Source organism: Carlito syrichta, unplaced genomic scaffold (genome assembly GCF_000164805.1).
Source record: "Carlito syrichta isolate Samal-C Ts95f unplaced genomic scaffold, Tarsius_syrichta-2.0.1 Scaffold303653, whole genome shotgun sequence".
In the NCBI taxonomy this organism is placed as follows: domain Eukaryota; kingdom Metazoa; phylum Chordata; class Mammalia; order Primates; family Tarsiidae; genus Carlito; species Carlito syrichta.
The window spans coordinates 68916-94001 of record NW_007247749.1 but is presented as its reverse complement, the minus strand read 5'-3'; the positions used below and the strand labels follow the sequence as shown (position 1 = coordinate 94001).

Here is a 25086-nt window from a genome sequence, read left to right as displayed (position 1 = left end):
AGGATTACCTGTGCCCACGGGTTTGAGACCAGCCTGGACAACTTGGCAATACCTCATCTCTACAATATATCAAAAATTAGCTGGGTGTGGTGACATATATCTGTAGCTCCAGCTATTGGAAGACTGAAGCAGAAGGATTGCCTGAGCCAGGCAGGTCAAGGCTGCCATGGTCATGAGCATGTCACTGCACTCCAGCAGTGAGTGAGACTCCAACTCAAAAAAGAAAAAAACAAAGTCAGGGAAAAGAGTAGATTGTAGGGGAGAAGATAATGACTATATCTTTTTTATTTTATTTTATTTTTTTGAGTTGGAGTCTCACTCTGTCGCCCAGACTGGAGTGCAGTGGCCGCTCCCAGCCACCGCAGCCTCGACCTGCTGGGCTCAGGTGATCCTTCCGCCTCAGCCTTCCAAGTAGCCGGAATTACAGGCCTGCGCTACCACGCCTGGCTGATTTTTTGATTTATTGTAGAGATGAGGTCTCGCTGCCCAGGCGGGTTTTGAACCCACGGGCTCAGGCAATCCACTTACCTCGGCCTCCCAAAGGCACGGGATTACAGGCTGAGCCACCGAGCCCGGCTGACTATATCTTTTTTAAACATTACGTTATAGAATTCCATAGCTATAAGAATCATCTTGGATCTATAAGGAACTCAAACGTGCTGAAAAGAAAAAAACAAACAACCCCATTATAAAGTGGGCAAAAGATATGAACAGACACTTCTCAAAGGAAGACATCCGAGCAGCCAACAGACACATGAAGAAATGTTCAACCTCACTAATCATCAAGGAGATGCAAATGAAAACCACACCGAGATACCACCTAACTCCAGTCAGAATGGCAATCATCAACAACTCCAAAAGTATCAGCTGCTCGAGAAGGTGTGGCGAAAAGGGAACACTTCTACACTGTTGATGGGAGTGCAAGCTAGTGCAACCTCTGTGGAAAACAGTATGGTGATTCCTAAAAGCTCTAAATATTGACCTCCCATATGACCCCCCAATCCCCCTACTGGGAATCTACCTGAAGAACTCAAATCACTCTATAAAAAAGATACCTGCACATGTATGTTTATCGCAACATTTTTCTCAATAGCAAGAACCTGGAAGCAACCATGCTGTCCATCAAAAGAGTACTGGATTTAAAAAATGTGGTACATATACATGATGGAATACTATGCAGCCATAAAAAAGAACAAACTCATGAATTTTGCAGCAACCTGGATGGAACTAGAGTCCATAATACCGAGTGATCTCTCACAGAAACAAAGATCTGAGTATCACATGTTCTCACTCAAATAGTGGACCTTGAACACCAACATAATACTATAGAAAATGACTGACAGTGGTGGGAAACTATGCCCGGGGGAAAGGAGATGGGATTAACAGTAGTAAATATCTGTCTGGGGATGGGGAGACACCTCTTATCAACAAGGGTGCCTGAACGAAGCATATTTGTATACCTAACCCTCTACTGTACCCCACAATATCATAATAAAAAATATTGATTATTTAAAAAAAAAAAGAATCATCATGATAATGCCTTATCCTTTTGTTTCATGTAAAAGAAAATCCAGTGAGACTAAATGACTTGCCTGTGATCGCTCATTAAGTTAGCAGAATACCCAGTGTTGGACATCTGACGTCCTGTTTCCCCTGGACGGCGTTTCTGTCATGAGATGCACTATCCTATAAAGAGTTCGTAGAAATGGAATAATTATGTGGCAGGTACAGTGGCCAGTGGGAAACATAAAAGTGCCATTTTGGTAACAGATCAGGGCCAATGGCTTGGGAGATCTCTAAGTGAAAATAACGTTTGCAGGTGCAGAAGCAAAACAGACGGCCAAGAGGGGCACAGTTCATATGAATCAGGTGTGACAGATAGCAACAAGGACTGAGAAGCACTCACTAAGTTTCACATTTAGAAGGTTATTGGGAGGGGAGGAGGGAGGGAGGAAGAGAGAGAGAGAGAGAGAGCAAGCAGTTGTGATTAAATAGAGGGAGTAAAAGCAAAAAGCAAGTTTATAAACATTTAAGGAGTGAGGCGCTTGTGCCAAAACGGAGACAAGATTTAAAGCTATTTTTATAGAAGGGAGCGGTAAAGTAAAAGGCGAAAGACGAGATATTGTTGAAGCAAGGTCTAAAGAAAAGTTTTCGGCTTGTCGGAATAAAAATGTGCATGTAGGTAAAAACAGCGAGGGCCACAGAGAGCGAGAGGTTAGAGGTGACCTGGAGTGGAGGTATAACTGAAACTGGTGAGGTCCTGCAAAAAAAAAAACAACAGAGGAGATGGAGGTGCCAGGATAGCCACATGGAGAGCCAAAGTGCAGACACAGAAGCCTCTGAAGCAGCCGAGCTCGGTGGCTCAGCCTGTCATCCCAGCACTTTGGGAGACAGAGGCAAGTGGATTGCCTGAGTCTGTAGGTTCGAGACCAACCCAGGCAACTTGGCAAGACCTCATTTCTACAATAAAAAAAAAATTAGTTGGGCGTGGTAGCACACGCCTGTAGTTCCAGCTACTTGGAAGACTGAAACAGAAAGATCGCTGGAGCCCAACAGGTCAAAGCTGGGGTGGCCGTGAGCGTGCCCCTGCACTCCAGCCTGGGCGATGGAGTGAGACTCCAACTCAAAAATAAATAAATAAATAAAAGAAGCCTCTGAGGCATGAAGGAGTGAAGTGAACAGAATTCAAATGGACCTTTATCGCGTCAACAAGGGAGGAAGTTGGGTCCTCAGTTAAAACAGAGAGTGTAAGCCAGGCTTGGTGGCTCAGTCTGTAATCCCATGGCTTGGGAGGCTGAGGTGAGTGGACTGCCTGAGTCCGTGGGTTCGAGACCCGCCTGAGCAACTTGGCGAGACTGCATCTCTACAATAAATCAAAAATTAGCCAGGCGTGGTAGCGTGCGCCTGTAGTTCCAGCTACTTGGAAGGCTGAGGCGGAAGGATCGCCGGAGCCCAGCAAGTCGAGGCTGCGGTGGCTGGGAGCAGCCACTGCACTCCAGTCTGGGCAACAGAGTGAGACTCCAACTCAAAAAAAAAAAACCAGAGAGTGTAGAAGTAAGACTGTGGAGACTCCTTAGGACAGCGATGAAGCCGTGTTGAAGGTCCCGCTGAGGCAGCACATCGGTGGTAGACCTGACGAGCCTAGTGTTGGTGCTTCTCAACTATGGAGGCAGAAGAGGAAATGTGGAAGTTTTCGAAGAGTCCCCAGGTGGTGCGGAGCATCGTTTTTGTAACTACTGGTGATGGAACTCATGTTAGGTAAAGAGTCACGCAGACTGGGCAAATGCGGGAAGAAGGAGCAAAGAGAAGTCATGATGAAGACCAAACTCAGGTTTGCAAGGGTGCTTTTGCCCCAGGCAGTCTGCTGATCTTTACACATATTATTTCATTTTTTCATCCTCATGGTGACTAATCATAACCTTATGAGGTATCCATTGTTCCCTCCGCTTTCCAGGTAGAGATCCTCAGACTCAGACTGAGTGAGCAATGTATACATGGACACACTACTATGAAGAGTCGAACGTCTTTCATACCGTGCCTTTTGTTGCCTCCAGTCGCCAGGAGAAAATGCAAAACTGGGCCGATAAGACGGTTGAGATCAGATGACCAGTGATAAGCTCCAAAGGGAAGCAGTGGTAACAGGAGAGGAATCAACATGCTGACTGTAGATGTCAAGGCCCAAGGAATCAGAGCGTTGGTTGATTTTCTTGCACAGAAATTTATTTTGAAGTATAACAGTAACACACATACAAACAAGTACACAAACCACAAGTGTAGAAATCAGTGGATTTTCATAAAATGAACATGCCATGTCACCAGTACCCACAGCAAGGTGATAAAGAGCTGTGCCTCTGGGGTTAGTCTGGGATGAGTATCCTGGCTCTGCCACTCACCAGGAACTGTGAGACTTCAGGAAAGTTATTAATCTCCTGGAGCCACAGATTCATTTCTAGAATGGAGATCATAACACTGACTCGATTTGCCAAGAAGAACAGGAAATTGTAAGGAAAGCACACCTCATGGCACTTGTGTACAGAATTATCCCAGTAGGTAGTGTCAGGAACCACTATTCTATGATGGTAATCACAGTAACAATAGCATATGGCTCCAAGCAGCCACTCCATGCTGTTCATGTGCAAGGCATCTGATACACATTGATCTCCTGGGGTACCATGTCCAGTTCTCACTCTTGTGATTTCACCATTTGGGGAATTCTTCCAGGCTGGTGATGGAGAGGAGGCTGGAACCCGGGCAACCCACATCTTGCAGTCTCTGGGCCCCAGAAGAATTCAGGTGCCAAAGAGGCCTCAGGTGAGAGGGTTTCTGAAGAAAGGAACCACTCTCCCCTCTCCACTCTCACCTTCCCTGGCAGGCCCTGTTTCTTCCTCGACTTTCCTGATGAGTCAGTCTTAAATAATGGATCATGCCTTCTGAAAGAGACCTCTAGACAGCATCTGATGCAACACTCACAGTTCACTGAGGGGTGTTCCAGGGTGAGCCAGTAATGAAGCTGAGACTAGAAGCTACATCTCTCAACTCCCAGCTCAGAACTCTCTCTTCTATCCCACACTGCCCTGGGAGGGGGCTTCATCTCTGCCCTCTCCATGCAAATGCAGGATTATTGTCTCCTGAGAGTTGGGCCTGAATCTTATCCCTCATGGAATTCTCTTGATAATGCTTTACACCTGATAGTTACTCAGAAACATATCTTTACGTAGAATTAAATTTCTGAAATACTTTCTTATCACATTTAATATTTAGAGCAGAGACCAACCTTAAAGATATCTTCAGGCCAGGTGCTGTGTCTCATACCTATAATCCCAGCATTTGAGAAGATCAAGGCGAGAGGATTGCTTGAGCCCAGGAGTTCGAGTCCAGTTTAGGCAACATAGCAAGATCTTATCTCCACAAAAAATCAAAATAATAGCTGGGTGAGGTGGGATATGCCTGTAGTCCCTACTTGGGAGGCTGAGGTGGAAGGATTGCCTGAGTCCAGGAGGTCGAGGCTGCAGTGAGCTGTGATCATGCCGCTACACTCCAGCCTGAGCGACAGAGTGAGACTTTGACTCAAAAAAAAGGTCATCTGTAAATGGCCAGGTTTGTGTCTCTGGGCCACAGTATTTGCCCATGTCTCACTCTTAGGGAACGCCTCCTCCAATTACCTTCAGAAGTCCACCCGTCTTTCCCTTGCTCTCTCACTTGTCCTAGTGAAGAGCTATGTGCTAATGTTTATGTAGACATAGCACAGGATAGTGGGTAAGACTCTCAGATTTGGAGTCAAGCGAGAAGGAGGATCCTGGCTGACACAAACTAGATCCTTAATGACTCTAAACCTATTTCCTTGTCTGTAAAATGGAAAAGGTAATACCTACTTCATAGGTGTTGAACATTGAGTGTGTGAAGTCTTCAGTATAGTGTTTAGCATGTAGTGATTGCTCGATAAATGTCTCGATGTGGGATTGTGTCAGTTTACACACAGACGTGTCTATCTCCCAACTGAGCTGCCATCTTCTTCAAGTGTAGAACCTTGTCTTCTGTATCCATGGGACGTTGGATGGTATTGTCTGGTAGAGAGCAGATAAAAGTTTCCAGAAGAGTGGGAGAAAAAGGACGAAGAAGGAACAGTTGGGAGACGCAGCTGAGCTCCAGCCTAAGAAACACAAGATCTGGGCTCAAGTCTCGGCTTTTCCATTACTAATTGTGGAGTTCTAGTCAGTCACTTAATGCCTGTGAGACTCATTCTCTTCATCAGCAAAATGGGTTTGTTCATACTCACATCACAGGATGTTATGATGATAATTTGAGACAGTGTATGTGAGAGTGTTTTGAAATGTACGTTACGGATCCACGGAAACACTCATTGTTGTGAAAAAGATGCCTTCATGGTTTCCCTTCTTGTACCTGGCAATCAGTTAGCAACCGTGCAGTGGCCGCCCATCTGTGGAGTAGAAGGCACTGTGTCAGGTGCTGTGAGGAGGTCCTTGCTTTCAAAATGTTTACACGCGGGAGGGAGGTTAGAAGCCACAGCCCCCGCGGACAGCCATGACAGGTAGCTGGAGGGAACTTCTGGGTGGGAGGCCTTTGACCTTGATGGGCCCACCTTCGTGAGTGCCCAGCGGCAGCAGTCCCTGGAGTGACCCCTAACAGCATGTGCATGCCAAGCCTGCTCAAGTTCATCTCTGAATTGCTGTCTCCTCTGTCAAATGTCACCAACATCATTTTCTCATTTCCCTCATAACACACATTTTAAAGCAGCAAACTGTATTCCCCATGACATAAATGGCACCGTGGCACAGCAGGGGACAGAGGGTGGCCTGGTGCCAGTGGAATGGAAAGCCAGGTCAGATTTCTGACTGCCACATCCCCCCTCTAAGCACCGCATACGGGGACCTGCTTGGAGACGGCCACGTTTCCCCTCACACACAGAGTTTCTCCTTCTCCTTCCTTAGACGTAAGTCCCCAAGGGTATGTGTCAGGAACCCCAGAGAAACACAAAGAGGATTTCATTCCAGTGCCGCTTATACTTCGTCAGGGATCCGTAATGTCTGTCTGCCCGTAAAAGCAGCTCCTTCTTTTAAACACTCCCTGAAAGCATTGCCCAATCTCCCCTCATCCAAATCCAGGTTTATTAGACCTACTCTTTCCATCGAAACGATCATTTAAGTGGATGTCGAACCTGCATTCTAAACTCTGGATGCGGGGGTTTCTTCAGAATGTTTAAAAGGTTTAGCTCACATGGGTGTTGTATCAGTTTTCTGTTGCTGCAGCAAAAATGGCATACACTCAGTGGCTTGAAACAGCAGTAATGAAGATTTTGGCAAAACCGCATTACTTTCTGGAGATTCCAAGGGAAAATCCATCTTCCCGCCTCTTCCTGCTTCTAGAGGTTGCGTGCACTCCTTGACTCCTGGGTCCCTTCAATCTTCAAAGCCAGCAATAGCCATCGGTTAAATCTCCCTCACATCCCATCACCGAGACAATGACTTTGCTGCCTCCCTCTTCCACCCAAAGGACACTTGATTACATTGGGTCCACCTACATGATTCAAAATAATCCCTCTACTCTAAGGTCACCTCATTAACAGACCACTCCATCTGTTACCCTCATTACTGTTGACCATAAAACCTAACATGTTTATGGGCAGAAGGGATTAGGATGTAGACCTCTTTGGGAGGTGATAATTCTGTCCACTGCAAGTGACAGCAGGATCTTAACATGTCTCTACAGCAGGATTGGCAAACTATGCACTATTGGCAAGCTCCTTGTTTTTGCAAATAAAGTTTTATTGGAACACAACTATTTGATTATGTGTTGTCTGCGATAATGCCTTTCGTGCTCAAAATGGCAGAGCTGACCGGGCACGGTGACTCAGCCTGTAATCCCAGCACTTTGAGAGGCCAAGGCAAGAGGATTGCCTGAGCCTGGTAGTTCAAGACCAACTTGGGCAACTTGGTGAGACCTGGTCTCTACAATCAATAACAAAAACCAGCTGGGCACAGTGGCATGCATCTGTAGTTCCGGCTACTTGGAAGGCTGAGACAGAAGGATTGCTGGAGCCCAGCAGGTCGAGGCTGCATCGGCTATGCGCGTGCCGCTGCACTCCAGCCTGGGCAACAAGAGTAAGACTCCAACCTCCCCCCAAAAATGGCAGAGCTGAGTATTTGCAACAGAGAACATATGGTCCACAGGCCTAAACCACTTACTATCTAGCCCTTTAAAAAAAAGTTAACTGACCTCTGTTCTATGGCTGTCCATATGCCTCTGGCTCTGACTACACCTCTTTAGATCATCACTTAGGAACCTTTTGGGTGTCTTCTTCACTTTTTTTTATTTCACAACCTTCACCCTACTTTTTAAATTTTAGCCATGCTTTACCTGACCTGCCTCTCCTGCTGTTTCTCCTCAAGTACCATAACACAAATGGACCCGAGTACTAACTCCAAGCACCATAGAATGTCAAGCTCTTTCCTTTGACAAATGCTATTCCCTCTGCTTGGAATGCATTTACCTTCTTTCTCTATTTCTTGCCAGGCAAGCTCCTACACATCCTTTAAAAATTCTCTTTGAGAGACTGAGGTGAGTGGATTGCCTAAGCTCATGGGTTTGAGAATAGCCGGGCAACTTGGGGACACCTCGTCTCTACAATCAATCATAAAAATTAGCCAGGTGTGGTGGCGCATGACTGTAGTTCCAGCTACTTGGAAGGCTGAGGTGGATGGAGCACCTGAGCCCAGCAGGTCGAGGCTGTGGTGGCCGTGAGCGTGCCATTGCACTCCAGCCTGGGAGACAGAGTGAGATGCCAACTCAGGGGGACAAAAATCTTCATTACCTCTACCAACCTGGGCAACAAAACTTTAGCCAGGCATGGTGGCGCATGCCTGTAGTTCCAGCTACTTGGAAGGCTGAGGCAGAAGGATCAACTGAGCCCAGCAGGTCACAGCTGTGGTGGTCAGGAGCGTGCCACTGTCCTCCAGCCTGGGTGACAGGGTGAGACACTGACCCAAAAAAAAAAAAATGAAAATTCTGCTAAGGCAAAACTTCCTTCAGGAAGTTTCTCTGAACAGGCCCATCCAAGGAAAAGTAATTCCTCCTAATCTTGAGACAGTCTTTCTGGACCGCAAGTGCCTCAGTGACAGCGACTGCTCCGTTAGACTTTTGGTGTCCCCTGTGCCTGGCTGAGGAAACCAGTTCCTTCCATTTCCTGGAGGGAATGGCTGTTTGCATGGAGATGTTGCTTCCCTTCTCTTGGCCTTGGTCTCATCACCTGTGAACCAAGGAATTGAATTAAATACAGTCAGTCTCCAAGGCTCCTCCCAGCTTTGATAACCCTTTCCATCCCGGAGGACTTGACCTGGTTCCTTATAGAGGCCTAGGAGAGAGACGTTCCCCATGTTAAGCCTGTGCCCTGCAGAGCTGGAAACCATCTGGCACATTTATCACTCGTAGCTCAGCTTTGCCTGTGTGGCAGCCGGAGACCGAGAAAATGCGGAAGGAGGGAGCGGAGAAGAGCACGAAGTTGCTGAGATAACTTGGGGAATCTTGCAAGTGTTTGTTCTCAACCTTTCTCCCCGAGTCAAACAGGAGGCAGCACAAATGGCCTGGAGAGGCGTCACCCTTTGCAGCAATCTATGCCTGAGCTCTGTCCACTTGTTAGAGACCCGCCCGCCTTAAATCCTTGCAGCCTTATGGAAATCAGGCCAGACTCCACATGGTCAGGATTGGCATGTTTCTCCTCCTCCTCCAACTTCCTCAGCAGCTCTGCTCTTGGATCCCCCTCCAAGGCTAGACTTCGGTGACCCCTGTCTCTCCCGGTCCTCTGTATCCCATCTCTTTTGAAGACATATCTTTTTCCTTCCAAACATTGCTTAGAACCTGAGCCTTCTGTCCCACCCCACTGTCACTGCCTCCTCTAGCCTCCAGGTGATCCCGAAAGCAGGGTCTTCCTGAGGTTCCTCACTCTAGCTACTTCCCTCTGGGAGTAGCCTTCCAGACTCCTGCCGACCTGACTGTCCCACATTCCCTCTCCTCACGCCTCCGCCACTCAAGAACCTACTTGTTATTCCTGCAGCAAGTCCAGACTGCCTGGCCTCATTCATAGTCTGGCCCCACTCTGACACTCTGTGCAGTGAGCCTCTCTGCTTTACGTTTCAACCTGGCCTCCATGCCTTGCCTCCTGTGGTTACCTTCTTGGCCGGTAATCAAATGTAGTTCAGTGTACTTTTGCAACCTCTTGTGAAGCATCCTCTCTGTTCAAAGCACGAGGACACCTTTGCTACTCCCGGTCCTTCTCTGATCAACCAACCTGCAGTCCATGGTCTGCCCTTGAGGTTTTCATTCCGTGTGTCTGTGTTCCTGCTCCACTCGAGGTGCAGATTCCTGGAAGACAGCCACGCCTGTGTCTTTTGTTGTTTATAATCCCCTACTGGGACCTACTCTTAAGTCCAGACACCCAGGCCACTGTCCAGCCCCGATCACCATTTCCTTACCACCTGTCCTGTGATCTGTGAGTCAGTGATAACACATCTAACTCCCAAGGTTGTTTTGAAGGCTAGAGATGTTTCATTCAGGGTAGAGTCTCAATTGATGGTGATGATAATTAACATTATCCTTCTTATCCGTCCTTCCCCTGGTCCTTCAGTTTTCGGCGCATAGACCATTAAGCATTTGGAGTGAGATAAAATAACTACAGGAATTTTTGTCATGACTAGACATAGACATTGTTCCTGCCCCTAAGTCTTTTTTTTCTTCCCCGAATTGGAGTCTCACTCCATCGCCCATGCTGGAGTACAGTGGCACACTCACAGCCACCCCAGCGTCCACCTGCTGGGCTCTGGCAATCCTTCCACCTCAGCACTATAATAAATAATTTTTTATTTATTGTTGAGACAAGGTCTTGCCAAGTTGTCCGGGCTGGTCTCGAACCCGCAGGCTCAGGCAATCCACTCACCTCGGCCTCCCAAAATGCTGGGATGACAGGCTGAGCTACTGAGCTCAGCCACCCTAAGTCTTGACTGGAAAATTCCACACTCAGCCGCACAAAGTTGCAGCAGGTAAATGCATCTCGTTTCACCTGTTTATAAGGCAAGCAAGTCCTGAATGCTTGCTGTTTACCAGGCACTGTTCAGGGGTTACCCTTAGCAATATCAGTGGCCTTTTGTAAAATGAATCACTCCTTCCTCATCTCAGACCCAGCCCTCTCTGCCTAAGAGGAAGTGCAGCATGGGAACTGTGCAATTCCAGGTTGTCACTGAGGGCTTGGTCCTGAGCCTTGGCCACGTAAACCTCACTCACGCTCCACCCTCCTGGGTTCTTCTCCTGAGGCTGTGGCTGCTAGGTGCCAGCTGGGGCCTTCTGTCTGCTGGCTGGCTGGGCTACTCCATTTCAGAAAAATAACTCTTAAGCCAAACTACAACTATGTGAAATTCATTCAAAGTGGAGCAGTAATTCATTCATTCAATAAATTCAATCAGTGAATAAGTTCAATTCAGTAAATGTTTGCTAAATTAAAGCAGCAAGACTGACTTAACCTCAAAATATCTGTTGTGTGTTTCTGCTATGAGCTTTGTAGTATAATCAAATTTTTAAAAAGATCAGTATTCCTTTTTTTACTACTATTTCAAATAATACAAATTCTCATAATTCAAGGAAACCTTTTAAACTAGGCAGCATGACATTGTATGATAAATACCAGAAAAGTCATCAAAACAAACAAAAACGGCAACCTCTTCAGGTCCCCTCCCGCTGCAGGAGCTTTTCTTTTTTCTCAATAAATCCTACTTTCTAACCTTAAACACACACACACATCCCTTTTAAAAATAAAATGACTTTTAAAAATTACTCTAGGACTCTCTTATCTAGATGGTGGCAGTTTTGAGACTGTTCTAGACTGCATCCAATTGTGATGTGGGTGAAGCAGGCGGAAAAGAGGCCAGAACATCAGAAAGTGGCATGCAAAACGTTTGCTGTCCTTGTCTGTCTGTGTGGGTTCAGGGGGAGATTGATTTAAGCCAATATTTTTTACCCAGCCTGCACATTTATGTTGGCAGGATTTCACTGGTAAATATTGGTTTAAACCAAACACTGAAATCTTTAATCGCATCCAAACAGACTTTGCATTATACTGCATAGGACACTGCTTTAAAAGGACGAAATGGCAAGTACAACCGATAGCTATGCTCCTTCAAGAGTAAAAAGGAGAAATGCCAAGAAAACCATCGCTGAAATACAACATTTTGTTTTTCTAGAGTCTGGAGCTGAGTTCAGTTCAGTGACGTAGTTTAGAAACCAGGGGAAATTAGGGCAAGAACGGAAGTGCTGCTAAAGTAGGAGAAATCAGCCCAAGGAAGGCAGGGGAGCTGGGACAGACGTGTTGGCTTCCCTCTCTGATGCTCAAACAATTCTTGTTTGCTACTGTGTCGAGTTGGGTTGCCATGAAACCTGAGACCTAATTTTGCATTTCATTGGAAGTCCTGAATCCCTCACAGAAAGCTGTTTGTCAACCCACAGAGGCTGCAAAAAGCATACTGTTAACCTTTCCTAACACACACACACACACACACACACACACACACACACACACACACACACACACACAACCCCAATCCCAAACGTGTTGCTTTACTTTGTTTTGTCTGCATTCACATACAGGGGTTCTTATGGAATCATCCAGAACCCTGTACATTACCTCAAGAGCCTCTGAATCTCCTACTAAAACGTCCCTTCCCCCAAGCCCACCACCTCTGCACTCCCCAAGTCTCCGCCCTCTCTCCCTCAGGACCCAGCCCTGGGCTGCTTAGACGTCTGCTAAGAAAGTATTCTGAGGACTCATTGTCTTCTCTCTTAAATCTCTGATTATTCCTGCTTAATTAAACCTTTGCACCCCACATTTGGGGACAGATAATAAGATTACAGAGAAGCAAGGATCCTGTGGAGATGAATAGTCAGTCCTACTGAAGGCTGCCTCAGGAAATACTGTGTTTATTTTTGTTCCTTTTCTTAAAAAAAAATTTTTTTTTTTTACATCAGCTCTTAGGAGAGAGCAAGGAAGTAGGACTTTCAGGGAAAAAACTATGCTAAAAATGAGAGACTCAGACAAGGTAGTTATCACTGGGTGGGAATCACCAGGGGCAATTCTAAATAGAAGAAATTTCAGAACCCACCCTGGAGAGACTGTTTCATACACCTAGGGTTCAGTCTGGGAATCGCCTCAGGAAATTCAGATGCAGCTTTTCTATAGTATGCTGTAGTAATGAGCATCACCTCTGAATTCAGGCTGGACTGGAAACTGAGTTCCAGCATATCCTTAGTGGTGTGACTTTGGGCAGATTGTGTCACCTCTCTGAGCCTCAGTTTATTCACCTATTAAATAAGGATAATGACTATTTACTGGGATCAGCACACAGATTAAATGAGATAATATATATACACAGCCTCCCATGCACAGCCGGAATTATGGCACATCAAAAATAAAGTTAAGCCAATCTAAATGTCTCCTTGGGACTTTTCCAAATGAGACAGCCACTGAGGCATTCCTGATCACACCACACGGGAGGCAGACTGCCTAAGTCTGAATTCTGGCTCCACCAAGTCTGTGAGCCTGGGAAAGTTACTGAATTTCTGTTTCTCATCTATAAAATGAAACGATCTATTATATTAAAAAATAATACACAAATTATCAAATTATGATAAAGATTAAATTAGTTAAAGGATGTAAAGTGCTTAGAAACAGTGACTGCGACTCAATAAATATTAGCCACAATTATTATAGTTATTATCACTTATTTTAAGATAAGCACTTATGGTTGAATGAATGCTGACCTTTGAGTGTTCAAGTCCTGCTGACAGCCTTATGATCTAGAACGTGCTACCCCATAAAATAGAATGTGTGCCCCATGGGTAATCTTAAATGTTCTAGCAAACACATAAAAAGAAACAGATGTAATTAACTTTAATAATGCATTGTACTTAACTCAGGATGTTCAAATATTATCATTTCAACATTCGATAAGACATAAACATTTATTGAGCTATTTTGCATCTTCTTTTCACACAAAAATTTTGGACTCTAGAGTGTCTGTTCCATCTACAGCCCGTCTCACAGCAGACTAGCTGCATTATAAATACTCAGTGGCCATGTGCACCAGCAGCTACCCTGTTGGACTGGGCAGAAATTTCAGACTCTCAAGCAAGTCCTCTCACCTTGATAAGCCTCAATTATCTCATTTGTAAAAATGGAGATAACTTGAATGGCTTTGTTTGCAGAATAAAATGAGCAAACATGAAAGCACTCTGACTGCTGGAGGAGACAGGAGCAGGCTTTCTGCTCTTTGCAACACTTGCACTGTCAAGTGCAAGACAATTCTCACAAGGCGATGTGCCCGAAGTTCTGTGTTATCTGCGCCATCACTCAGGATAGCACCCGGTAGACAGACTGTCGCAGAAGACAGTGATTTTGGCTGGTAATGTTTCAAGAGATTGGAATATTTCTAATCATCTTCCCCTCCCCACCCATTACCTTCTGCATAAACAGTAAGCACATTTGCTTCTGCCCTGCACTGATGCTTGAAATTCCTTTGACAACTTTCATTTTACAAATAAAGATAAAATTAAGGTATAAATAATCCTTGCATTCCCTCTGATAGCACTTTAATTGGAGACCTTGTAACATCTTAAACGCTTAACTTTTTCTACAAACAATAATCTCTGATGTTATTAATTTACCGTGTGCTTATTCTCTATACTGTCTTATAATTCTCACAACTTTCTGCCATCAGACCAACAATTCATCTTCTTATAGGCTTTTTTGTATATAGCAAGAGTATCAAACCTATAGTCAGAAAACCTAGATTCAAGTTTTTAGGTTCTGTGCTTACTAGTTGTAAAATTTGAGGTGAGATGCTTAAACTCCCTGAGCTTCAGTCTTTTCCTCTATAAAATAAAGGCAATAATATTTCTCATACTAGGTATGATAGAGATTAAAAGAGATGCGACATCAGAAAGAGATGTGGAACTGCAAAGCATTAGACAACTACAAAATGGTATTAAGAGATCGATCAACCACTTTGTGCATGATATTCTTCAATGGCCCCCATTCCTGCCAAACAAATCAGATTCCTTAGTCTGGCATAAAATGCTTCCCAAGATCTGGCCCACTTGACTCACTTACTCAAAAACCAAATGTTCTAACCAAAGAAGACTATCATATCAGCCCTTTCCAACAGCACTGAATTCTGTGACATATTTCTAATTTCATACCTTTCTTCATGCTGTCTGTTGCCTTACTTCCTTTTTTAATCTCTCAAAACTCCACCTGGCCTCCAAATTTCTTCTGATTTCTCCTTCTTCTGTGTCCTTGAGCTCTCTCTCAGTCATTTCTGAACTTTGCTCATATCTTACTTATGACAACTGTGAAAGTCCGTTTGGGATTCTAATAATACTTGGTGCACAGAGACCTGCAGTAAGATTCTTGAATGTGCCTACTCAGTGGGACGTAAATAACAAAAACTGCACATGATTTTGCAGAAGTACCGTTGAGAGGCAGAAGATCTAGCTAGCCTAGAAGCCTAATCAAAACATGAAGGCAAAAGAAAAATAGTGCTCCTTAACTGTGGTAGCATTGAATAAATCAACAAAAAGGAGGTGGTTTGTTTGGAGGCTAGCAAAGTAAGAAAAAAGAAGCAAGAATTTTTGGCATTGTGTCTCTGATATGGCTCAGGATTAAAGGCCCCTTTCTTTCGGGTAATGCGTAGCCCATCTGGTGATCTGTTGGGCAAGTCAACAGTTGAGCCTATATGTTTTGAGCTTCTGCTAGGTAATGGGTGCTGGGCTGCATAAAAGACCAGCCCAAAAAGTCCCCTGCTCTCAAGAAGGTTAGTAGCGTCTAGTAGGTGAGAAAAACCAAGAGAAATAGTTACAAGAAATATGGTTGGCTGGGAATAGAGACCTGCACATGGTTTTGTGGAATTTAGGAGAAGGGGACTCAATCCATCCCCAATCTCAATTCAGTATTTAGGGAAACCTGGTAGAGGAGATGACTCTGGGCTGAGTCTTCAAAGGTAAGTAAAAGCTAGCCAGGTAAACAAAGTTGGGAAAAGCCCTTCCTTGCTACTTAGTATGTCTCCAATACTACACAGTAGCAAAGGCCCCTTTCCTTCTGGTAACTTATAGACTGTCTGTTGATGTGTTGGGCAAGCCAACAATTTAGCCAATTTTTTTATAACTTCTGCTAGGTGCTGGGTGCTGGGCTGCATGAAAGATCACCACAGATGGTCTTTTAGATGGAAATGCTTGAGCAGAAACAGCTACAATCTATCTCAATGGTGGAGCTGCATTTACCAAACTTAAGGCGGGGAGCCATTTAAAAACCACCCAACTCCTCTATTCTGATTTCATGCTTAACAAGCAAACTTATGATTAGAATTGGGTCTTCTCCAGAAGGGAGCATGTGATGGCCAGAAGACGTCAAAAGTTTTTCATAAATTATTGCTGTCTCTATGTTAATTCATTGGCCTTTGATTTGTCATTGGGTTTCTGTGAGCTGGACTAGTATAAGTTGAATGAACTACAAATATTCAGACAAATTCACTTTTCTGGACATGAAAAGATAGTGACTGTGAATTTTGGTCATCAACCAAATATCACCCTCATTGCTACCACATAGTCCTAACAATCATCATTTCCTGCAGAGGCTGTTGCAATAAAGAAATAACAATAATGCTATCCTAGTCCAATCCTGCTGCTATGACAAAATTTCTGAGACTAGGTCATTTCTTTCTTGGTTTTTTGTTTTTTTTTTTGAGTTGGAGTCTCACTCTGTTGCCCAGACTGGAGTGCAGTGGCCGCTCCCGGCCACTGCAGCCTCAACCTGCTGGTCTCAGGCGATCCTTCTGCCTCAGCCTTCCAAGTAGCTGGGACTACAGGCATGTGCCTCCACGCCCGGCTGATTTTTGATTTATTGTAGAGATGAGGTCTCACCAAGTTGCCCAGGCGAGTCTCAAACCCACAGGCTCAGGCAATCCACTCACCTCAGCCTCCCAAGGCATGGGATTACAGGCTAAGCCACCGAGCCTGGCTAAAGACTGGGTAATTTCTAAGGAATAGAAATGTATTTCTCACAGTTCTGGAGGCTGGGAAGTCCAAAATCAAATGTTGGCAGGTTTGGTGTCTAGTAAGAGCTTCTTTCTCTGCTTCAGGATGGCACCTTGTTGCTGTGTCCTCTGGAGAGGACAGATACTGTGTCCTCACATGGAGGAAGGAAAGGAAGGACAAATAGGTCTAGTTAGCCTTCCCCAGCCTTTTTATAAGGTTGCTAATCCCATTCATGAGTGCTCTGTCCTCATTACTTAATCACCTCATATAAAGGCTTCACCTACCATCATATAGGCTATTAAGTTTCAACTTATAACTTTGGGGGGATATAGCCAGACCATAGCAAATGTTACCAGCAACTGACAGAAATATTTACTAGGTACAGGGTAAGGTGTTATGTGTTTTATATGGTTATAAAGCTTTATATGGTTATATGGTTCGCCTCATTTAATCTTCATAACTTCCCCCACACAAAAGATATACATAATCCCATTTTAGAGATGAGGAAATTAAGACTTAGGGAAATTAAGTAACTTGCCCAGATTCGCACTGCTCATAAATGGCAAAGAGAGAAATAAACTCATAAATATATCTTCCTCTAGATCCTGGGCTCTTAAATGCTATTTAGCTAGCCTCATTGCTGGTCTCTAACATTCATTCTTGCCTTCAAGTTCGTTCTACAAATTGCAGCCAGAGTTATCTTTCTAAAATGTGAATTCGACTAGGCCACCACTTCAGTAGGGCTCCACAAAGTTTTTCAGTTGCTTCCAGAAGAAAGTCTATGGTTCCTTCCATGGCCTTCCATGGCTATGTATGACCTGATCCTAACTTCTTTCTCCAGTCTTTCTCTCGGTGTTCCTGACCATAGCCTGATGTCCGTCTTGCCTAGAATGCCTTCCTCCCCTTTGGTACTTCACCTGTATTCCTCCAAATCTTATTACTTTCCAAGGTAAGCCTTCTCTCCTCTCCCCACATCTCAGATTTCAGGTCTCCTGTTATCTCTGTTATAAGTTTTTATAGCACTCTGTACTTCTTAGTAGTTTCTTTAAAAATTGCACTATATTTCTATATGATTATGTATCTATTCCTATTAGAATATATACTCCAAGTAAGCAAAGAAATCTAACATTTACCACCAGACCCATGGAATTTCATGATGTGCCTAAAACATAATAGGCACTCAAAAAATCCACTCATCCACTCATAAATATTTATTGCATCATCTACAACAAATAATAGCCAACATTTATCTGGTACTTGCAATATACCATGCACCGTCCTAAGCACTTTACATGATTTATTTTTCAATTAAAGACTACAGCTTGTTAAATCGATACTATTAGCATTCTCATTCCATGGATGAGGAAACCGAGGCAAAGAGAGGTTGAGTAACTTCTCCAAAGTTAGATACCAGCAAGTGCAATGTGAACTTAGGCAGTCTAGCTCCAGAGACCACACTTTTAACCCCTCCTGTATATTCTTCATGAACTTTTCTTGTATACATTTAATTGGTTAGAAAAATAACTGGACAGCAACTTGCCTTCATCTTAGATCACTTTCTTGTGTCACTGGTCTTTAACACAAACACAGGTAGATATTTAAGTTTCTCGAACGTCCCTTCACATTAATGGTATATGTTTTGAACTGGATGAGTACAGATTCTCACTAGTAAGTAAATGCCAAAGTCATATTCTTTCTGAAGAACAACTTTTGGTAAGGGTAAAGACATTGAAAGAGTGGGAGATAAGCCAAAAGGGAATAGTGCTATGAAGCTGGCACATCACAGACATGGTTTTGCCTTGTCTAAGCTTATAAAAAAGGAACTTAGACCAATTGCTCATTACAAGCCCCATGACTTAGCAAAAAGGATCGTGGAATTTAGGATCAGAGAACTTGAGTTCTATCTCTCCGCGCCCCCTCCTCCTTCTCTTCTTCTTCTTCTTCTTCTTCTTCCTCCTCCTCCTCCTCCTCCTCCTCCTCCTCCTCCCCCCTCTCTCCCTGTCTCTCTCTCTCTCTCTCTGTCATCATACGACTGAGCAAATTGTTAAACATATCCAAACTTCAATTTTCTCACATTCATAATGGAAAATGAATGCCATAATGATAATAATTTCTATCTCATGGGGTTTATTTTTCAAGGAAAAAATGAGATATGCAAGTGAAAGTGCTTGGTAAACTGTCAAGTTATATATACAAAAACTAGTTACGATTAGAATTTTTTTTTATTTGTAGTCTTAGAGGAGTTTGCTAAAGAGATCGTCATGAAAATGACCTACTTTTCATTGTTATTTCCCTTGAGGGCAGTGAACCTCTTCTCCTGTGAATCTACCCAGAGTGTCATATGCAACTGTAAAGTTCCATATTTATAAAGACACGTTAACAAAGTTCTGCCTAAGAAAGGCTACATAGGGCTGGCAAACTTTACCTTTCCATGGAAGAATTGCATTATAGTATGTATGCATTCTCCACTTCCCATGGTTGTGCTAAGAATGTTTTACTCAAGGTTAAAATAAAATGCCTTCTTGAAATGTTGTACTCTAACATGGATGTGTTTCATTCACCAATTATTCATTAAAATATATAGCTTTGGGCATATGAACTTCCAATGAAGTAAAGATATTATTAACTACAAGGGGGAAAAAAATCATAACCAAGACCACCAAATAAATAGGTTAATAGACTCAACCTAACATCTTCACATAAAGAAAGTCCAATTCCCGTATGGATGAAACTGTTGTCCATCTTAACAAATACTTACTGTGCTGTTGGTGGAAACATGAGAATGAAATAAGCATGCCAGTTTCAACACTTAGAGTCTAGGGAGCACCCCAGACATAAGGACCTCTAGGGTAGAAGCTTGGGAATAAAGCTGGAAAAAAGCGGAATGTAAAGAATCCAATTAATACACACGTCTCACTCCCGAAGATCAGAAGAGGAGGATAGGAAGCTGATAAAGCAGCTACCTTCATAGACTTGCCATTCGGAGAATGGAAAAGGGGTTTCCGATATAATCGTTCAATGCAATGCACAGTGCCACTCATGAGGTGTCTTGTTTATTGCTGTAATCCAGTACCCCAACCAGCTGCAGGTTTGGCTCATCCATAGTAGATGATCAATGTACTTTTGCTGAATGAATGAATGAACAATGTCCTTATACGATTCTTCACATCTGAAGGGCCTTGACCTGGTATGTCAGTCATGATTTGGTGAAAGCCAAATGACAGCACATCAGGTCTACAGTTTAGAAATGGAAACCAACCACCTCTAACCTAAGACAAGTAGCAAGGAGACTGTTTTCTGAAGTCATGGAGTGGGAGGGACATTTTAGGATTTCATGGCCAACCTGACACATTCTCCCTTCCCTAAGGCCAGAACAAAATTCCATGGTTCGGCTGTCAAATATGTGTCAATATATCCCAGAAAAGTGAGCCAGGAAAGAAAGCTGGTGAGGAGGGAGGAAAAAGATCCTGACACAAGCCAGACACTGTACCAAAGTCTTGGCATATGCTGATGCATTTAATTCTCATATTTTTGGCTTAAATAGAAATAGAGGCACAGAGGCTAATTACCTTGTTTAGGTCACATTGCTAGTAAAAGGCACAGTCAAGATTTATGAACAGCCGGGCTCGGTGACTCACGCTGTAATCCTGCGCTTTGAGAGACTGAGGTGAGTAGATTCTCTGAGCCCTCAGGTTTGAGTCTGTCTGGGTAACTTGGTGAGACCTCGTCTCTACAATCAATCAAATAAAAAAAAATTAGCGCGCACCTGTAGTTCCAGCTACTTGAAAGGCTGAGGCGGAAGGATCGCCGGAGCCCAGCGGGTGGAGGCTGCGGTGGCCGGGAGCGGCCACTGCACTCCAGTCTGTGGGACAGAGTGAGACTTCAACTCAAAAAAAAAAAAAAAAGATTTACGGACACTGGGTCAGGCCCCAATGTGTTCCACTGAACTTTGAGTTAGTAGCAACATCCTGGTCTATGTTATATAAAAGCCAACATTCTTGTTGTTGTAAACTCAATGTCTGTCAATACCCATTGCTATAGCTCAGCAAAAGAAAAGGAAATGTGTTTTCAGAAGTCCTGTTCTCGCTTTTTAAACTGGGCTTTCCCTAGAGGGGACTCCGTTGAAAGCCTACACAGAAAACCAGAAAGACAGAAAAGTGCACAGATCACAAGAAATCAGTGAATTTTCATGAAACGAACATGCATATGTCACCAGTATGCAGATCAGGAAACAGTCATTGCCAGCCCATAGACGGTTCCTCAAATCCCTCCCAGTCATTAACCCTCAAGGTGACCACTGTCTTGACTTCTAATACCATAGGTTAGTGTTTGCTTTTTTGGAACTTCATGTAAATTGCACCATACTGTTTCTTCATGTGCTTTCACACATCTGGTTTCTTTTACCCCACCTTCATGTTTTTGAGATTCACCCCTGTTGCTGTGTGTGGCAAATGTTCCAGCTGATCTAACCACCAACACAACTTGGCACATAGCCACTTTTCTGATGAGAAGACTCTCCAATCATGGGAGGCCTATAAAGATTATATACAATCCTTTTCTGTGTGCTTTCTTTGGGTGGAAAGAGGAGGAGCCTTGGCCGACACATAACATATATATAGTTGTGCTAAAGCTGCATGGAGATGTCATTTGAGAGAACTTTATATTTTGGGTCTATTGCATTATCTTCACTTGCTAATGCTACTTAACTTGGGTCAGGGTTCTTACCTTTCTAAGACTCAGTTTTCTCATGGTATTAACAGCAATAAGACATCGGGTTTCAAAGTTAAATAATATCAACCACGTGAAGGGCTGCTGTCTCCACTTTTCCAAGAGATCAGAGGAGTAATAAGATCACACTTTCCTGCACAGACAGTAGGCCCAGCTTTTTAGGGCTCCTGAGGTCTATTACCAGCATGACCACTGATTTCCTAACCGCTACAACCTATTCCCATGTTTCCTAACTATGAACAGTCAGCTATTTGTGGCCAGACAGAGGTGTCTAATTACCCTCTCCTGTCACCCTTCTCTGGGTCTCTTCCCTTTCCCAATGCCAGTCTGCTAACACACACACACACACACACACACACACACACACACACACACACACAAACTTTTCTGCCGAGTTTGCATGAAAAAGCTTGAGGAAACTGGACTATGAAATGAAGTAGTAGATGAACTGAAGAATTATTAAAGCAGAAAAAAGAACAGATCCTTGTCTGAATACAAGAGTGTTGTTCAGTGGTTGGCACAGTGTGATCCTATTTTGATGATATGCATATGTGTGTGCACACATGTACATGAAAGCGTGTGCACAAGTAGTTAACAATGGGGATACCTGCTGGGGAAATATGAGAATTTGATTATTTCAAATTTTCTCTTCTAATTTTCTACAGTGCACCTGTATTCCATCTGTAACAATAAATGAGCTATTTGCAAAATGCATGAACACACGAAGGTTTACTATCTTCTTTTTGTGTGTTTTCTCCTATTCTACCTTCCCCGTAAGAACAGGATATTTTTCTTATCCCCATTTTGCAGATAAAGACATTTAGTCTTAGGGAATGTCAGTAATTTGCCTGAGGTCACTTGCTAAAGCAAGACACAGGACAAGAACCTGACCAGGTCTTCTGAGAAAATATTGTGCCAAGGGCTGTGTCGGGTAGATCAGAAAAGGGAAGAAGAGATGCAAGAAATGACAATGTTTAGGAAAGCAGTTACACAATCTTTTTTTTTTTTTTTTTTTTTTTGAGTTGGAGTCTCATTCTGTCACCCAGACTGGAGTGCGATGGCCGCTCCTGGTCACCGCAGCCTCAACCTGCTGGGCTCAGGCGATCCTTCCGCCTCAGCCTTCCACAGTTACACAATCTTAAATAGAAAAGGTCCAAGGCTAAGATGTAACTTTAAATGCAACATTTTCAGGAATACAAGCATTTTTTGGTGCTGAACTGAACCCTCTGTTTCATAAATCAAGATACAGTCTTGCAGGGATCTGGAGGGGACTATTTGCTCTAATAACTTGACCTCTGGCTTCTTAGTTTGTGCCTTAAGGTAAATGAGATAATTCTACCTCGTCTGTGTCCATCACACAGAGATGTTGCAAGGATTAATGAACAGTGTGCTTGGAGCTCCTTTGAGAAAAGAGCTATTTGAATGCCACATATTATTACTAGGTGAACATTTATTATAATTATCTGTCCATTTTATCTTCCTGTTTCTCAGGGTAAATGCAATACCTATCAGGCCTGCAGAAGGAGGAAATCTTCCTTTGCCACTCTTGTTTGAGTGAAAGAGAGAAAGAAGGGAGAAAGAGGAAGGAGATTGGCTCTCCCTGCTCCTTCACTCTGGAAATATTTGAAAACAAGGGCCAGTCACGTGACCACGTATGGTCCATTTGCTGGCTCTTACTGTCTTGAGACTTGCTTCTGTGGTTTTAGCATTGTTCCTTCTTGGGACCTTATGTAAGACAGGAACAGAACCAGCTTCGTGGGCATGTAGCCTGTGTGGTTTTATAGGTTCCCATACTTAGGACTGTCTTAAAGCACATAATAATTTTATCTTTGAACTTGTATATTGTAAGTGAAATCTGATGGGGCAATGGAGTGTGTGTCAGTGGCGTAGAGTCTTAGCTCGTGCACGGTTCCACTTCCTGCCGTCTACCTGTTTTTCCTGGACAGGGTCTTGAGGCCAGTCCTGAGCTATGTTGGCTATTGTCTTGGGTTGCATCCATAAGTAGCAGGCGTTTGATGCCCCCATACTTCACCCACCCTGACACCTGTGCCCCTGCCTCAGCAGCCACAATAAGAAAACTATAAAGTGAGACACAGAGGAAGTCTTGACTGTGGATTAAGAATTTAGAAAGTGACAATCCAACTGGCATAACAAACATAGCTTCGAAATGTAATCATTTTTGCTCAAAAACTATTATGGTTAACCTGAAAAAGAGAGGGCAAAGGTGTCAGGTCTTATCACCTCCACCGGCTGGTTACCAACACCTCATATTGTCCCAGCTCTCGAAGGACATGTGTGGTTGTTCTGTAGAACAAACAGCAAAGGCTCTGTCGTGGTAACACCTAATTGGTGCATTTTTGAAGTGTCTTTTTTTTTTTTTAATAACTCTGGTGGTACAATTTCTGTATGGATTTCCTTTGTCAAGCTTGAGTAGGCATCAGATCCCTTTTTTCCCCTTCATGAAGGAGAAATGTGAGAGATCACCTTACAGCCGTTTTGCATATGAGCCGGTTCAAAAGGCTCGGAACAAGTTGCTGACTCCTGGCAAATGTCTGGTCTTAGTTACAGAGAACCACAGGTTGTGATGTGGAAGAATCAAGGTAGTCAAGCCTGAGCAGCTGGGAAGTGGCTGGACTTTTTCTTTTATTAGAGGCAGGGAATGAGGTTGGGAGGGTCTATCTCTTCAGAAAAAGCTTCCTTGGAAGAAGTGCTATTCTGGAAGGAAACAGAGGAGGCCAGGGGGTGTTTTGGACATGCTATAGAGTGAGTGAGGAGAATCTTCGTGTTGAGGGTGGCAGCATCGCAAAACCAGAGGAAGACAGGAGGGAAGGTATGTGCAAGTCTGGCTTGATGTGAGTTTTATTTAAAATACCTCAATTCTAGTCTGCATATTTCAGAGGAGTGTGAAAAAAATGGAGGAAGTCACCTCCAGTGGTTTTGTGGCTTTTTAAGTATGACATACAGGATATTGAGTTTAACCCTTGTTTATCCTGGAGTGTATGAGTATTTGGGGGAGAAAACAAAACAGTTATTCTTTGAAATGTATATCTGTAACCAAGTGATTCCAGTCACTTGAAAACACACTTCTGTTTATCCTCTTTTCTGCTTCAAGTATTTGAGCACCATACACATAAGATTATTCAAATAATAATAATAAACTATGTGGTCTGACTAGAACTTCTCTATATAGGTATACAAAAATGTGCTATAAATCTGTTGTGAATGCTACGCTAGATTTCCATACAATGTCTTTGATTTTGTTAGTACTTATCGTGTGCTTGCATTTCAGAAAACTCGGTAGAGTTCATGCATGTTGTTTCTGTCAAAAAGAGTCGTGCTTTTTTACAAGCGTCTGCAGCATCATTACTTCACCTGGCATTTATAAAATTAATTTATAAACATGTTTACCAGCATGGATTTCTTAAGTCAATAACCCAAAGTGTTTGTTTAGACTCACAAACTTTTGGATATAGGATGGCATGTCGAGGATCTATAAAAAAGAGTTCGATTAGCAACTCACAAAATGTGATCTTGAAAACAATATATATATATCTTGTACGGCCCATCATGAAATGTTTTCAGAAGGTCTAGATTCTTAGAGCAGCAAATCAGAGCCTCCGGCTTTAATCAGAATGAAAATCTGCAGCACTCCCAGATGCTGGCTCCACCTGAAAGTCCGGTTCAGAATTTCCCTGTGACCCTGGCACTTGCAGAAGGGAAGTTTTAGCTTTGTTTAGTATAACAAGAGCTGCAGGGCTCCCAGGCCAATAA

The 25086-nt window shown here is 43.5% G+C and overlaps 1 protein-coding gene across 2 annotated transcripts in view; it reads left to right on the top strand.

Annotated features, from left to right (window-relative positions):
- The window catches only part of PDE4B (phosphodiesterase 4B), a 607742-nt gene that overhangs the window by 540176 nt on the left and 42480 nt on the right, over window positions 1–25086 (top strand). The window lies entirely within an intron of this gene.